General features: G+C 34.1%; 1 protein-coding gene across 4 annotated transcripts in view; it reads right to left on the reverse strand.

Moving 5' to 3' along the window:
- Nucleotides 1–18,417, reverse strand: part of LOC122537499 (fibroblast growth factor receptor homolog 1-like) — a 100,309-nt gene that overhangs the window by 61,330 nt on the left and 20,562 nt on the right. For 3 of the 4 annotated variants that reach the window (XM_043670701.1, XM_043670700.1, XM_043670704.1), the window contains one exon: nt 11,814–11,928. The exons of the other annotated variant lie outside the window; for it this stretch is intronic. The gene's annotated coding sequence lies outside the window, so the exon portion shown is untranslated. The remainder of the gene's footprint in view (nt 1–11,813; nt 11,929–18,417) is intronic. 4 annotated transcript variants of the gene reach the window in all.

Genomic DNA, 18,417 nt, shown 5'->3' on the forward strand with positions numbered 1-18,417 from the left:
CTAAAATAATGTTATACGTTATATTTTGTTATTATAATATTATATTATAACATAATAATATATCTTCTTCATCATTGATTTCTGATTTTTCATTTTTCATTTAATTATTAATTTTTGGTTTTAAGAATATTTTTATTAACAACAATCTAGAAAATATATATTATAAATTTTTTGATCAAGTATTAAATAGCTTAAACGAACTTCAACTCCATTCTATATGTATATTTTTTATTTCACGATCATCCTTGCGACTATTTGCCTAGCAATGTGTTCTTAGAAATAAATTCCTTGATGATTAAGCGAACATCATTCGTTTAATATTTTTCATGTTCTTTGCTGAAAAGTGATTTCAAGTGATTTTAATATACTCGTTTTTAATTAGAATAAAATGAAATGAAAAGTGATTTTATAAATTATTTAAAAATAATTCTTGATTTAAAAACGATTCGTAGTAATTACTATAAATCTGACAACATAACAACGTAATAGTCTTTTCTTTACTGATTTTCAATCTTTAATTTTTAATTTTTATTCGACTTAGTTATTGATAACAATTAATCTGTACAACATGACAACAAATATGTTATAAGTCACTATAATAATAAGAGATGTTTCTATTCTAAATAAAAGTTTCTGCATGTGAATAAATTAATTATAACACTGTTCTTTATTCTAGATTTTTCGTCTAAGAATAGTTTTCACCGTTGGTAGTCATTATCCCCGTTACTTGAGATTCAAGAATGATCTTTGACAAACATCGCGATCAAATAACGCTGGAGTCGAGATACATATATGGACATAAATGGGAATACCGAGTGCGATTCGTTTTGTAACAAGAGTTACACACGTCACTTTTAGTCACTCCTTGCCATGTTTGCGCGCCGCGATTACACCGCGTCGAACGACCACTTTTATTGCCAGCTTGCGAAAGGTGCGAACTGTCAATTCCTTCAGCCATTGAACGGCGTTGGCGTTCCTCTTGACCTAGCTGAACAATGCAAAGAATCGATGTGAACGACCTTTCATATTTTTTACCACGCAGTTGCTGGTTTGCTCAGAATCTATTTTTATTCTTTTTCTTGCTCAATTTTCCGATCGGAGAGTCGTTGGATAATAATCATCTTCCTCCATAAACTCGATCCCGATTAGAAATGATGACCATATGAAAATTCATCTATAAGAAATTATAGTTTCTATAATTTTTAAAATTCAAGCATTAGAAACTATTCTTTTAATAATTTTAAGATTCAGGCCCGAGGAGCTGCAGTTTTAATAACTTTAAAATTCTAAGTATTGAGAACTATATTTTTAATTTTAAAATTTAATCGGTGGAAGCATATTACTTTTCGATTTTCAAAATCGACGCCAACCAAAAAATTGTTAATGAGATCGTGCATTCTCTTTTTCTAAAACAAGATTAAACAATCAGATATCAGATTATACAATGAATTTGCAATTTAAAATAAAGTTAGCTACATACGTGTCCATCTATTAGAAAAATATCCAGTTACTTTTTGGCTAACGTAAAATAAAATATTTGAATATCAGAGTACACAGACTATACCTGTAAGTGAATTGAAAAATAGCGTCATAAAATCATTAAAAAAATTGAAAAAGTCAATCAAACTCCGAATATTTATTTCAAGAAATAAATACTAAGAAAAGACACGTAATATCATACATTGTATATAACATGATACAACATAAACATAATATTATATATATAATAATATAAACATAACATTATAACATATAATGTACAGACATAACTTTGAAGAAGCTATATACCAGTAAAGAAAGAAAAAACAGCAACTTAACACTGTCGTCACCAGTACCAATATTCCCACCACGAAAACGGAATGGCTTCCGTTTCCCTTTCACCTATCGCGCGAACCACGCGACAGACATTACGCGTCCCAAATTTCTTTCTTCCCTTTTTCGTCGTCTACCTCGGTTCCCAATTATCCACTTGGGGAGGACAATTTTTCGGGGAGGCGTTTATTGTCCGTTGAAAAAATGAACAGCATCCCCGAACGGGTTCCCGGAACCCGGTGTCGGTCGAATGAATTACAAAAAACGACGGCGCACGTGCGCCGTTTCCGGCGCTGCGGCAAATCACGACGTACTTCCGCTGCGGTGCATCTCTGGCCCCCGGGGGACGCGAACGAAGAGGAGGAACGCCTCCTCCCTGGCTGGCGAAGAAGGGCGTCTGCCGACGCAGACGATATGCCCGACGCGGAACGGGCACGTACACGTTTTCTGAATTACGTGAACGCATTCAACAATGGCCGTTTCAACGAGATCGAGCGGCGATAACCGTTGCCGCCACCCGGGTTTCATTGAAGTCTCGTTGAAAATGCTGCTCGTTGGGTTCCGTTTGAAGATCGATCGGATGGGTTGGGAGGGGGGGCTTTCAGCGGTTGTAATTGATCGTCGAGCGTTTTCTGGAAGTCGATTCCTTTCTTCGGGGAATAATTTTTATGTGACCGGGGGGAGGAAGAAAGGGGATGGTTGCTGAGTTTGTGTATGTTAGGTGAAAGAGGGATGGATTGGGTGGAGAGAGCTCTTGCGATCTTCTTTGTTTTCTTTGTGGCTCGTATGTAGATTTTTGTTCTTAACCTGTGACTTAGTTTTCTAGGACTGCAGATTTTGATGCATTCGCGCGAAATTGTATTTTACAAGTGCAAAATTGTACAAAAATGTATAACTATATAATATATAAATACCTATCCTCCGATTTACACTGAAGGCTCCTCAGGAAACCGTGTAAATCGAAATCGTGGATTTTGATACGTAAAACCGTGTAAATCGAAAACAAACTAAAATGTGCATTTAGTCATTTATTTCAACGTAAAATAAAAGTAATATATCTTGAAAAAGCATAAAAATAACAGTCCGTTCATAAAATGACAAATATATAAAAGTATAAGTATATAATTCAATTTACATATAGAAACAGGAAATATAAGATCCTTAAAAAATTTAATTACTCAAATCACAGAGGTATGATGCCTAAATATGTATGCAGCTAAAATGTTCACTTTTATCAATTTTTTTTAAAAATCCGTTATTTTAAAAACCGTGTAAAAGCGAAATTGTGTAAATAAAGTACCGTGTAAATCGGGGGATAGGTGTATAAATATTACAGTAATTTATACATTATTATTAACGTTAGTATTAACGTATAATATAATATTTGAAGCTTGTCGACTCGGTTTTCCTCGCAGAATCACTTCCAATCACTCGGGGAATGTACCACCAATTATACAGGGGAACATTCCTTGTACTTTATTGAGTCTGCAGTGTATTTCAAAGTACTTTAAATGTTACACAAGAAACATGGTTGCGCAAGCGAATCACTGTGATAGAAGCTGGTCTGTCACTAATCTGTAACTAATCATTTTCTCCGACAATGTTCGAGCGTGCCTCCTCCCGGGGGACACCCACTTTCCCCTGCTCGTAAAACAAACCCGCGCGCACGGTGTTCGCGTTTTTTCGCCGACGAAGGAGATAGATAATCGACGTGGTTGGCCGGTTGTCTAGTGAATTTAGCGTAATCGGGCCGTGACTTCGTGAACTGAACTACGATAAGACGTATCGGGGCTAGGGGGGAGGGTGGGCGTTCTATGCTAATCAAGCGTAACGTTTTCGCTAAGGACCACCGACGTCACGGGAAAAAGTTTCTCGCTACAATGGGCCGAGAACACGGCCGAGCTTTCACCCGGCTGATGCATTATCGGCCAGACAAGATGGAACCCTCTGTTCGTTTCGCTGCTATCGCCTCGGACGTGTTCTCTTTATACATGGTGTTTTTGTTGTCTCTGACCATCTCAAGCGAATCGATTGCACTTATCTACCTGAACAATAAAATCATTTAGTAACCCTTAGTAAGTTAGTTAACGCTTCGAGCGTTTAGTATCGTACGGATAATCTGGTATGGTACGGAAATATAATTAGTTTGCTCATTAGAGGATTGTAATACGTATTGTAATATATTAAAAAGTATGTATTTGATTAATTGACTGCTGCAGAGACTGTTTAAGTTTATTCGGGTCAAAGTTCAATCGACGAGAGCCATAGGTGTTCATCTAATTTTTCAATAATTAACCGACGAATGTCTTCGATAAAGTAATAAAAATAGTGTCAAAATACACTGCCACCTAAATTTCTAAAATTTCTATTTCTATTTCTATTGCTAAAATTTCTATTTCTGTTGCGCGATCTTGTTTTAAGATGATTCAGTTACAAGTGAAATAATTCTAAATTTCAATAACAATTGATAATTATTATGAAACATGTAAAACTCTTACCAGAGTAAAATTGCCAGATCACGAATGGAAGACGTGCAATTCCGAGGTGGTTATCACATTGTATTATATGTTGATGTTTTTCTTTGAAGGTCTATGTAATTCTTCAATGTCTGCAGGGGAAAATTTCCATTACCAATTTGATACGAATTAAATATAAACTCCAATTATTAAACTATAATTGAAAGTCCACTAGGGGGTTAAAGATGAAATCGTTTTTAATTTGTTACACGTTCGATATTAAACTTTCAATTTCTTGGTATAGTTTTACGTTTTTAAGTTTAAAGAATTAAGAGAACAACGTTGCTATACACCCCGGAACAAAAAACTAGCACGCTCTGTATTCTCTTATACATATTATGTATCATAAACGGTAGAGAGAATGCATAGATCCTTGGAATTCAGTGTTTTTGGAATATTGAGCGTGGATGATATGCGTAGTATGTTGAATGTTATTACCGAGAGGATTAGCGAGAATTTCTAAGGATTTCAAAGAGATACAAAAATGAAAATGTAAATACTGTCCGTGGCCTCGAAGCAGACAGGATCGAACAAATCCAAATGTTTACGCTCCTCAGTCGTACTACGAAGCTATCGAAAGCGTAACATTCGTGTGAAACACGGTAGGTTAAATGCGTAATACGTGAATAAATTTGTAAAACTTGGTCGCGGAAGAAAGTGAAATCCAGCTGAAATACACGCGATATTGAAATTAAACGAAGAACATTATCACGTGACAAATAATAGACAAAACAGTTAACAGAAGTCATAAAGTGATAGTGAATTTACTAAAAGATCCCGATAATTATAGAGAAAAAAAAAAGCTGTGGACGATCGTAATGTCTAACAGCTCGAGATAAACGTGTTGTGATACGTGTAATGTCGAATTCAAACTCGATTGCAAGACAAATTGCAGAAATAGCTGGAATTGCGACAAATGTTAAGAACGTTCGATATCTTTTAAAGATTTGTAAACATCTAATACTACGAAAATTGCAACAAAAACCTTAATTAAAGCGAGAGCGTAAGCTGAATCGTTTGCAATTTGTAGAGAAACGTGTTTAGATGAATAAGAAGAGCCATATTCAACGATGAAAAGAGGTTCAATTTAAACAGACCTGACGGCCTCCATTACTGTTACCATGTTCTATGAAAAGGGCAACAACTTCTGAGTCGTCGACTCACGGGATGCAGCGGTATAATGACTGGGGGAGGTATTGGTTACTAAGATAAGATGGAAATAAAATTTATTACCATTTTACGAATTTGTATTAAATAGTAAAAAATATATATTGCTGCAAATAAGTACATTTTTATATTACAAAATTAAAATTAAACTGTGTCCTGAGAATTAAAATGTTTATTTTTTTGTTAAATAAAGAGATTTACTATCTTTTGTGAGACAATGTCACAAACAATCGATACTTAATTTAGCAGCATTGTAAGCGATTACCTCGAGCTTTCCTTTAGAGGCGTGCAAAACTCTTCCTGGTAGAGTAATTCATTTGCCATTGTGCGTCACGTACTCGTCACATCCTTCGACTAACGTTATATACATATTGTAATATTAATTTCCATAAATTTAACCCTCGTGCCAGGTCTATTCGATTATATTTTTTTTTGATTCACTTGTATTTACGTTGCCTATATTAATTATATTTAACTACTATAAAAATCACATAAATGACAAATAATAAAAGACTCATCTACCATAAAATATCTAATTATATTTATTATTTATTATAATTATACATTATAATATTTATTTTAATAATACTTGAGTAATAACAAAGGACTATTATCTATTATAATAAGACAGATTCTTGTTGCTCGATTGATAAAAGAAGCACCGTGTACAGGGTGCTCCATTAATGAAGATACAATCAAGAAGGGGATGATATTACACGAAAGAATAAGTCGAAAATAAAAAATAAATACTTTTTGTTTAAGGCTTTGTTTAAAAAGATATCGAGTTTGAAAATTTATCAATTTATCTTGAACTGTAGCTATTTCTGAATGAATAAACAATGAACATAAAATTATCCTCTATTTGTAAAAATAATAGAGAAAAGTGAAAAGTGTAGAATACGCTTTCCCCATAAGACGCTTTGTTTTCGAGAAAACTCAGTTTGAAACTTTGTCAATTAAACCAATTTTTAATTAACCACATTATTTTAATACAGGATAATAGCATCCCCAAAATTGACCATTGTTCTACACTTGCTAATAGAATGTAAATATTTTACACGTACAAAATAAATACATTTGCAAAGAAAACTTTAATTGGGTGGTTAATTAAAAAAAATTTCATTTATCACTTATTTTTACAGGTAGAATAACCCTCTCTTACTCTTGTTCAGTTCAGAATTGATAAAATTCAAGTATACCTGGCCAATTTTCAAGCTTGAGATTCTCAACCAAAAAAATTGAGTTTCTCGATTTAAAAAAAAAAAAAAAAATGTATTCTTCACTTCCGATATATTAATTTGCAGAATCACTCCCTTTCTTCTCGGTCGTAGCTTCGATATCGAGACACCCTGTATAATGGAGCTCAGTCTTCCCGACAAGTATAAATCTCCTCGATCGGGAGACTGCGGAGACAAATACTGTTGTCAGTGGACGACAAGCCGTTTACAAGCAGGGGAAACGAACGTTGGTAGCCTCGGTACCGAGGCGAGATAGCCGCTCTTTTGCGAGACGGGGATCATTTGTCGCGGCGATCTTTCTAACGCTGTCAAACGCTCTCCTTCACGCTCGCCTGGAGCTCTTTCACCGTGTTTCACGCGCCGTTCCACGCCTATGATTTAACACCACGTGCAACTTCGCGACCGATCTCCTTCGGCTTGTAATGGGCTTTTGTTCTTGCCCTCGAACGTTGTGTTCGCCGTCGTAGGAAGTCGAGTTTTCACGTCTCTCTCGCGGATAAGCGTTCGACCAGCGTTGCGTTCGAGAGGCGCAGAGTTTACGAGGAGGTATTTCGCTGGACGTGTTCCAAGTTCTTGGAGAGGGAGAGAGGACGTATTGTATGTAGATGCTTGTTTCTCCGAGACTTCGCGAAATTTCGAAGTGGAAGGAAGAGAAGGGCAAAAGATATATCGATGCATTAATTTCAAATTACATTATTAGTATCTGTATCTTTACTCCTATTTTTTTTGTGATTGTTGGTGTGTGTATTGATGATATTTGTAGTGTGCATACATGTATGTGTATCTATATGCACGCACACGCACGCGCACGCACACACACACACACACACACACACACACACACACACACACACACACACACTGTAGACACATATTTATGATATTTATAGTGAGTATATAAGTATACACTGTAGACACATATTTATGATATTTATAGTGCATATGTACACACAGACACACAGACACACACACGCGCGCGCGCAGTGTACACACATATTGTAGGTAATTAATTTAAAATTATATTATTAGTGAATAGCATATGAATGAATGCATGTATGTAAATTAAAATCAATTCACATACAATGTGAATCAAGATCAAGCTAATATTCCAATTCCAAAATAATCATTTACAATTTCCAATTACACTCTTTCTAAATTTAAGTCAGATTAAAAATAAAAAAAGAAAATCAAGTCAAAAATGAATTTTTCAAAAATAAAATGTAAAAACAGGAAGGAACAGAATTGATCTCGAGAGAACAGAGTCTAATTGTAAGCATAGTGTGCATCTAACACGTGGCTGGAAGGGGTCGATCTCTTGGTTTAATCGACGCAGCGCGCAGAATGGCTGATTTCTCATCGCGCGACAATGAACCGTAAAATCGGGCTTTTACATTAGAATGAGCCCACATGGGACACAAGCCAGCCCTCGCGTTCCGCGCGCGGCGTAATGTCCTACAATGACACAATTCACGGTCGCGGGCCCGATGTGACAATACGCGCTTGTTTGCGGTGGCACAATGAACAAACCGCCGATTCAACCACCACACACAGCTACGTGAGAAAATATTTTGGAACCTGTTAGTTAGTGTCTCGCGAGCATCGCGATTTTCCGACGGAGTTTCAAACGACGATGGATCTGGATCAAGGATGTACATTTACGAAAGTACTCGAACGCCCGTACGCATGATCTCGTCCTTGTTGCAGAATAGAACATTTTGTAGTTTTGTTAATATCGTAATGAAACTCGATTATTATGATCATATTAATCAACTTTGGAGTGAGTCTAGAAATTTATATAAAAGGTACAAGATGTTCGATATAAGTATGGTTATCCACGAAAGTATTTGAAGAATAATTGTACTAATAATATATTAATATATTAATGTTTGACATTTGAAATTTCATTAACAAACAATCGCCTGTCAGTACAGTGTTAACAATTTCAAAATGTTTTATACAAAGCACATAACATACACGTGAAAAATTTGTCCACGTGATGTCCAAACATTTTCACAAAACCACTATAATAAAAATTACTACTGTAATAAAAATTATCGTCACCGTACAAACATTGAGTCATCAAACAAAATCATACGATCTTCCAACCCTCTCACTCTACTCTCAACCCTCGCGTGTTTTACATTCTACGAATCAGGATAAACTTGAAACGTGACCAGGTTACCCAACGAAAAGCAGGCTAGAGAGTGGTTATGGTTTTCGTAATGGAATCTGGACGGAACCGGTGCACCGATCGCGGCGCGTGTATCTTCTTCGTTCATTCATCGAGAAACCAGTTTTCGTCGCGGTGGTCCAACAGATCGCGAGTCGGATAAATAAGCGCTCGTTACCACGAGGTGACGCGTCTCAACGTTGTCGCCCGAGCCACCAGGAAACCTCCGTGAAACTGTAATAACATCGTGGTCCCTGGTCTGAGATTGAATGAGAATAATCTTTCTTTTTCTCTCTTTTCTTCGGTTTAACGAATTAAAAGAAAAAGTGAAAGAGAATCACGATGTAACAATATGTAGAAATATTGTGGTTTGGGTTTGGGATTAACCCCTAGATTTTAATGTGTGCCATTTCAGGTTCATTATTGGACACTGTAGTATTTGTGTAAATTAATAATAGTATTATAGCAAAAATTAGAAAGCGTATTGATTATTAGTAATATATTATTATTGTTACTAATCTGTTAGTAATGATTAGCGACAGTAATAATATAATTATATAATTAATTATTTATAGTAATATAATTATATAGATATAATAATAGTAGTAGTATTATTGATAACGATATTATTAGAAAAGAAGATATTCTGAAGGATATTAATATCATTCACTGCTTTAACTATTATAATAATAATATATATAATATATTATAATTCATGTATTATAGTGTTATAATTATATAATATATTATATTATATACAACAATTAATATATATGATAATATATATTACTAAATTATAATTATAATATGTTGTTACATATTATTATTGATAAATAATGATTATCATTAATGTCTAAAATAATATTTGTTCGATATTAAATAATTAAATAACCAGTACATAATTATCATTGAGATTAGAAACTAGCTGATATTATCACTATATATAAAGTTTTATTTAATTTTTCGAAATCTTCTTTCCTCAATATTTTTATATTCATCTTTTCATATGTTTCATATGTTGTTCGTTACGTTTTAATATATTTTATAGTGCGTACATGGCATGTTATTCGATATATCACGTTCTTTATCTTTTAATAATGTATTTACGTTGTGTCAAAATGCAATCGAGTTCGATTGTTGTCAAAAGTATATTATATATTCAAAGAAAGATCAGTCGAATCACGGTGAGCTCTTCAACGAGAGTAGAAACGTAACGTCATGCTGTAATATCTGGGACACCGAAAACGCCGATCGGTATGAATCGTCCGATTTGCATAGAATCGACAGACAGCGTTTGTATCGGTCACACCGCCACGAATTACGAGCAACGAAACACGACCGACTCAGGGAGTGGAACATTAAACAGACGTGTTCACGACACGGTTTTGTCATTTGTCGTCTCGTGATCTCTGAACGCAGAAGAATGTTTCTGATTCTTTTTCACTTTGTATTCCGTCGCTCGTGTTCTCTGCTTTGATCGATGGTGATATTTACAGCAGACAAAATCGGCCCCCCGAATATATAATTAGATGCTGATTGATCTGGACCATTTTTATCACCTTTAAGTTTCCAAATTTTCAATTATGATATTTTGCTAACTTACTAAGAATATTTTACTATTCTGAGTATATGTAATTAGAAGAAAGAAACACCATAATAATAATTATATTAATTATATTAATAATATATTCTATTCTATTCTATTAAAATATATATAATATATTATATTATATAAATTATTATAATAACATATAATGTTAATTATTAATTGTGTACATTAATATATTAAATTTTCTTCTAATATTTTCTAAAAATTCCTGGTTTCTCTAAGGAAACAGTAAAATATCTTATAACCATTTAGTTTTGACATCTTCATTTCGACGTAGTTTCGAACAAGTTATTAAACCATTCCGTAGAATCAACGGTATATATTTATCATTTTCTATCATTTTTGCTTTAAAATTTAAAAATCCAGTTAATACCACTGGAGCAATCGTAAGAAGGTACTCATTAACATAAAATTCGAATATATATCTAACCTTTAATTTTCCTTGAAACACGCTCGATTTCTTCGTAGCCCAGTCACGTACGTTTCACACGCAAGTTATAACAAATTGCCAACCATTCACTGCGTCGAACAATCACCGAAGGAAAGATGCGGAGGTTAAAGAGATGCCGAGGAAACTCCGAGGACTCATGAAAAATCCGTCATGTTTCGCCGTCTAATTACACGTTCGGTTGGAACAAACGTTTATATACGTCGATTCGTTTCCTCCCATTGCGTCTTTCATTTTTTCTCAATTTCCACCCTGACGGGTCCCCGCTGCAACTAATTACCATCTGTACGTTCAGCCATAAAGCTACAGTGGGCGCAGGACCATGCTCGATTCTTCCCCCCTCCCCTCGATTGAATTTCAAATCAGTCTCAAGCCACTTTGCCAATGAAAAAAAAAAAAAGAAAAAACCAGACGGAAGAAAAAATAAGAGAAAAGAACGGGTGATCCGAAGTGAATGAAACGTCAAGTGAAAAAAAAAGGAGAAGAGAAAAATAAAAACGAACGATATATATATATATATATATATATATATATATATATATATATAGAGAGAGAGAGAGAGAGAGAGAGAGAGAACGAGAAAATGGAGAAGGGAAAGAAAACGGGCGAGTAGTAAGTAGATCGTATCGCGTTCGAGGCAATTATTCTGAAAGTCAGGTGCAATTGCTTGGCTTGCGTACGGGCGAGTTCAGCTACATAGAGCAATCGGTCTCGATCGGGAACATAGGCCTCTGGCACAATATAATCGCGGAGAAAAGTGCAGTTCGTGTAATGGCGATAACGGGGGGAAAGGGGAAGAGGGAGAGAACACGACCGAGAAATCTCGAAAGTCTTCGTCGTTCTAAGTACTTACATGGGAGAATCTTATCAATGGTAGCTGGTACACGGTGGATGGTTGCGAGAGTACATTGTCGATATGGAACGAAGAAGACGCACGGTTTGATTCGAATTTGTCAATGGTGATTCAGCTGAAACAGAACATTGGACATTGTTGAAACGAATATTTCTTTGAGAGGATTATATTCGTTATTGCGTATTGTATCATTATTATTATAGAAAGTTTATTTCTCTGAGAGGATTATTTTCGTTATTGCGTACTGTATCATTATTATTATAGAAAGTTTATTTTTATTCGTTATTATTTATTGTTATTAATAATATATCGTTATTACGATTGTTTAATATGATCTGATACAATTTAATAATGAAAATGATAAAAATGATAATGTCCAAGGAATTATCATGTTGTACGATAAAGGGTTTATTTTTATTTATTAATTTTTATTACAAATGTATCATATCAGATCAAAGAAAAAGAACAAGAATTAGAGTATTGAATTTTCACTAATCAATGACTATCGCACCAATGGTCATTACTATATATAGTTAAGAGGCTAATGTTTATTAACTGGTGGAGAGACTTATAGAAAATTCTATCAGTCAATTCAGAAGCTCAACAGCTGCAAACTCGACATCAGTAGACGTGCATCAGCAAATACATTTTATCTTAATTCGATCTCGCTGATGCCAGATGTAACTGCTGCGGTGTACACAAACATAATCGGAAAACAAGATAAGAAAGTGATCCTATTTAAAAAATGATTTGATATTACATACAGTACGTGCGCGCAGTAATGACCATAATGAATGTATAATGCATTTCAACGTATCCACGCATTATGCATATTATTAACATTATACAATGCAATATGCAAGACCTCAGAACTGATTACGTTGGTTAAAAATACACTCGCTTGTGAATTATGCGTTGTAATTAAATTACGTACTGCGATTTGAGATAGTTTTTTTAATTGAAAGTGTGGCACTCATTGTATTGATTGGAATTATAAATCCTGGAATCAGTACTTTTGATGAAATCAATTATTTTATTCATGCACTTTACATTCATCTTACTAACCTTGTAAATAAATCTCTTTCTCGATATATTGTAATTATTTTATTATTTTATTCATGCACTTTACATTCATTTTACTAACCTTGTAAATAAATCTTTTTCTCAATATATTGTACTATATAGAGGATGTGGCACGTAACTGTTGCCACGATTTTTCAGGCACTTCTGGTTGTGTGACAAAAAATGTTTTGAACAAAAATTAATCAGTTTCTAGTTGGCTACAAAGTACAACATAAAAAATTTCAAAAACTTTTTTTTTCGTAAAAAAATTGATTTCTTTAAATGGCACTGTGTATTTTTGACTTTGAAGGATTGTTGCTTCTGAAAAAACGAATTCAACGACCTGCTGTACTATGACCTTCAGATGTCTTCAGAAATTTAAGTTTAATCAACAGAAACGTTAATATTGAAAATTATTTTGTATCAATCATGTACTCTTGCACACTTTTGCAATGTTATAAAACATTTATGGACACGGGTGGCGTCTCTCTGGATATTTTATAGCGTACATATTTACAGCTCTACATGCATTTCTATTACATTTACCGAGCATGAGCAAGCATATCTACCTTTTCACTATTAGAGTACATGCTTAGTTTTGTACTGACAGATTAAGACTGAATGTCAGAATTGTCTTAGCAGAATGAACGATTGTAACTTGGTAGGATGAAAATCATGTTGATATTAACGTTATGAAAAAATATTAATATAACTTGTACTGTAAAGTCAGACCGTTAAACTGACAAAAGTATCCAAATAATGCGTAATTAATCGTCACAGATACCATTTCTGGTTCAGAGTTGATCCTCACTGGTTCAGAGAACATTTTCATAAAAAATTTACAATGAATAATTTCTGTTGATTAAATCTAAATTTCTAAAGTCAAAGACATCTGAAGGTCATAGTGTAGTAGGTCGTTTAATTCGTTTTTTCAGAAGAATAATCCTGCAAAGTCAAAAATACACGGTGCCATTTAAAAAAGTCAATGTGACCATGATTTTTTTATCGAAAAAGAAAAGTTTTTGGAATTTTTTATATTGTACTTTGTAGCCAATTAGAAACTGATTAATTTTTGTTCAAAACATTTTTTGTCACACAATCAGAAGTGCCTAAAAAATCGTGGCGACAATTACGTACCACATCCTGTATATGTTATAAATATTACTAGTATTGCACTATATACGAATATATTGTACAATATACATATGTTACAAGTATTTTATTTTATTTTACAGAAAATAATTTTTTCGTGAATTGTTATTCTCAAAATATAATCTAATCCTCCGAAGATCTTTAACCTAAAAGATTATCTTTTTCTTTTATGATTATTCCAATTGTCCTAAGACATGGTCTTTCTATTCGAGAAGTTACTCCAATATTTCAGTTATCCTTAGTGCCTTCGTCAAAATTGAATAAATCTCCTACTTATGATATAATATAAAGAAAAAAAAATTTCTTCTTTCTTCATGTTCAAGACTCGATCTGCTGAGATTTCCTACACTATGTACATATGTAGTATTTGGTTGTGTAATAAATTTGTTCACCTCTTTTTGAGGATATACATTATAGTATGCATTATAAAAATTCTAGCGTTAATGCTTATAATTATAAAAAGAAGTAGAAAGAAACCAACGCTATTATATATTTCAAATATAATATAACATAAAATTGAAAATACAATGTACAATATTTAAAATATAGAAAAAAATCATTTATTATGAGATTTATTGAAATATTTATTACTAGCATTGATATGTCAATCATTTCAGTATTCAGAAAGATGTTCCTTATAGATAATAATTGTATAATTCAAAGAGCATAGACATACGCATATGCATATGTAAAAATATTTTAATAAAAAAACGAGACTTTCGAAGTTATTCGATTCGCTTTTAAAAAAATAGTCAATCATATAACACGCATTAATTTAATCACTATTGGTGGAAACGAATTTATTACGCAATCCAATACTCTCTTTCTTCTATAGAAATTCTATAGGACAAACTACATGAGACACATTGTATATATACGGGGGTGGAAGTGATGGCAGGGCTCAGGGTGTACCGGGCGACATAAAAAGATAGGCAACACCGTTGCGTTTTCCTGTTGCTCATTAGCATATCCGATTATGGGCCGCAATGCGCACTGGAACGAGATAATTAGAAAAGATTGCGTCGAGGGGCCGTTTCGTGGTGCGCAAACATTTCGACCGCGTGTATGTGTGTGTGTGTGTGTTCCTCCTCTCCCTTCTGTCTTTCAATTTTATTATTCCCCTTTCTTTCTTTCTTTCTTTTTCTCTTTTTTCTCCTTCTCTGTTTCTTCAACCCTCGAACAAACAACGAGGAAGTGAATTACGATCGACAGACGCGCCTGTCCGCGCCAACGAAAAGAAAACATTTCACTCGTCGTTCTTCACATCGCACGTCCGCGTGCATTTTGACTCAAGTGAGAGATTCAATTTACTCTCTGCCACGTGCGGGCCAACCTCTCGATCCCTCGATCTTGCGTTGATTTTATTGCCGATCGGGATTTCATTGCCGGTGATTTATGAAATTCGATCAACGAAATTCAATGCTCGTACGGATCGATGAAATTGGAAAAATCGCTAGGTTAATGTCTGTATTTCACTCGCGGTTTTTGTTTATGAATTAGTTGCTTGGTTAGAGTTAGAGAACATAAGAAAATGTAAGAAAACTGTAATAAATAAAAATTTTAAAGTGATATAAATTTTCTTAGAAGGAAGACGTAAACATTTTAGAAGAAAAACATAAGAAGCATTATATTCAATTATTAATAGAAAAAATTAACATATCGAAGCGTTGTATCGATTCTTTCTGATAGTAATCATAATTTTCTATTTAGCTTCTTTTTGATAATCAGATTTTTGTACTACACGAAGCAATAATTTAGGATAACAACAGTTATGAAATTTCATTACCCCCCCAGAATCAACGAATATTAAGTTTGAACCCTCGAGATCACAAACTTCAAAGAACAAAGAACGTGTCTGAAGAAGAAGGCCTCCAAGAAAAGATGTACGTAGTAGATGAAAGAAGCTCATCAGTCATTTTCAAAGACGAGGAAAGAATGGGAGACACAGAGTGAAGAATTGACCAGATCTCTCCCTGAAGAATCGCGATGGTATCGAGGTGCGTGGTTTCACGAACGATGCCGCGCATTCCTCGCTGTCCTCCGATTGTTTCCTCTAAAACGACGGAACGAGTAACGAGTGGCTTGCATTAATCATCATTAAACTCTGGCTGGCATCGGTGGTAGTCACTGGCCACGAAATAATGAGACCGTTCTACGTCGTAGATCGTGCGCCCCCTTTAATCTCGATTGGCATCGAGTAACACCGGCACCGGGGCCCACCACAAACACATATTCTCTCTCCTCTTCTTTATCTTTCTTCCCTTTTTCCCCTTTTCGTTTCATTCATTTTTCATTTTCTTTTATTTTCTCCTTTTCCTCTTTCTTTTTCTCTCCCCCTCCCCTCTCGCTGTTTACTTCCCTTTTATGTCGAGTGAAAGACTCTCGCTTAGAGCGAGATTTTATCTGACAATGAGAAACGGAACACACCGTGGCAGAGGGATCCTTCCGAGAGACATCATCAACCGATAATTGTCGCAGATTTTCAATAACTCGAGACCAAGTTGATGAAAGTTTTATTTGTTTTAATGGAGGTATTTAGGTTTGGTTATTTTCCTTTGTAACGAGACGAAATTCTCTTGGGTTCACTGGGAGACATGAGATGAGAAGCAAAACCGTAGGATTGCTCGTAGTTTAATTTTTTAACGGAATAATCGAGGATCAATGACTGTTGCAAAGAGATTCTTTAGAGTAAGAGAGATTCTTTTGTTTCAATGTGGTAATGGAACAATGATGAAACGAAGTATTGTAATATAGATAGTATTGTGATAGACCAGTGACAGACGGAGGCGCAAAAGGGAAATGAAAGTAGTTGTTGAGGAGTCATCAGGGCATCTCTCTTATTTGCGGTTAGCAGCTGTGGTTAGCATTATTATGCAATCAGACGATTAGGAGGCCGTACTATCGGTCTCCGCAAATAGCTTCATAAGGCGTTGCCACGTGGCCACCGACTATAAATATTGATGATCTATCGTCAGAGAAAATTGCCGGCTTCATACTCCACCATACAAATTCTTTTCTTTTACACACACGTATACATACTAGTTTGTAACAATATCGCAACACATATATTGCACAGTCAATCACACAAGCTTACATACGTATAGCACGTCAAATTTTAAATTTTTAAAATAGGAAAGGAAGGATTTTAGACGTTTTATGGATCTTAATTATTTCCTAAGTTAATACTATTTCTAAAATAAAAATTGATAATATTTCTTGCATTTGTTTAAAAGAACGTGTAAATAAATCGAAATCACGATCTTAATTGCGAGTTACCATATACTACAGAGAAGCAAATAAAGTTTATTCTGATTAGAATTACAATGGTTTGTAATTTAATAATTTCTTAAATATTTTTCAAATTCGCAGTAAACATGATTATGTTACTTGTTTATTATTAGAATTTTATACAATACAACGAGACATGATTATATACGTAAACTTATAGGTGACAAAATGAATTTTTTTTTTATTTACAACGAATGTATATAGAAAGTACATCTGTATTTATTTAGAGTGTATTTTTAGTTCGTTTAGCGTATACGTTGATTAAGCTAGGTAACAGAACACACGACGGAATAGATCGTGTGTTTGTATGTTTGTTTGGTCAAAGTCGACTAGGAAGTCGATTAATTGCGATTGATACGTGGCACGCTTGAGTAAACGTGGATAGCGTTCGTTGCCGTGCTTTGTTTCGTGGAATCTGTTTCTCGGGTGAAATTCTCTAGTACGTAATTGGAACAATTTCTTCAGGAACGAATTCTACGAATGTTTAAATCACATTTCTCTCGAGTATTAATACTATACTGTATCACATTATATTAAAGTACTATATTCTTGCAATATAGTATTTTTTTATTCCATTTTATATTTGTCTTATTTCAAATGTTAAAAAGAGTATTTCAAATCAATATTTGAATAAACTATTATACTATTACCAGCTTATTGTATTAAATACTGTTCAAATCTGTTACCGTTAATTTCACATATTACATACAGTTTAAAACGTTTCACTCGACATTTTATTCGATCCGTTTTATCGAAAATGTTCATGACAATCATATTTGAAATTGTAAACGAAGAAATGCCCATATTTTTGTTTATCTTATTATTAAACTATTTTATTATGTTTGTGTTCTGCTAGTACTACAGCATATCGTATCACATACTGCTATACTACTATCTATACAACTAATTGAGCTATACTACTGGCTATTACCTACATTATTGCTGCATATACAATTATCACAAGGCTATTCTTTCCTCTACTCTGAAATTATTTATTAAATTCCAAGGTATCTTCATCGATTTGATTTTCGTATTATTTATATTCTGTAAAATAAAATTTTCTATAAACGTTTCTACAAACATTCGTAATCAAGTCGTTAAC

The sequence above is a fragment of the Frieseomelitta varia genome, unplaced genomic scaffold, assembly GCF_011392965.1.
Source record: "Frieseomelitta varia isolate USP_RPSP 00005682 unplaced genomic scaffold, Fvar_1.2 scaffold_912, whole genome shotgun sequence".
Lineage (NCBI taxonomy): Eukaryota > Metazoa > Arthropoda > Insecta > Hymenoptera > Apidae > Frieseomelitta > Frieseomelitta varia.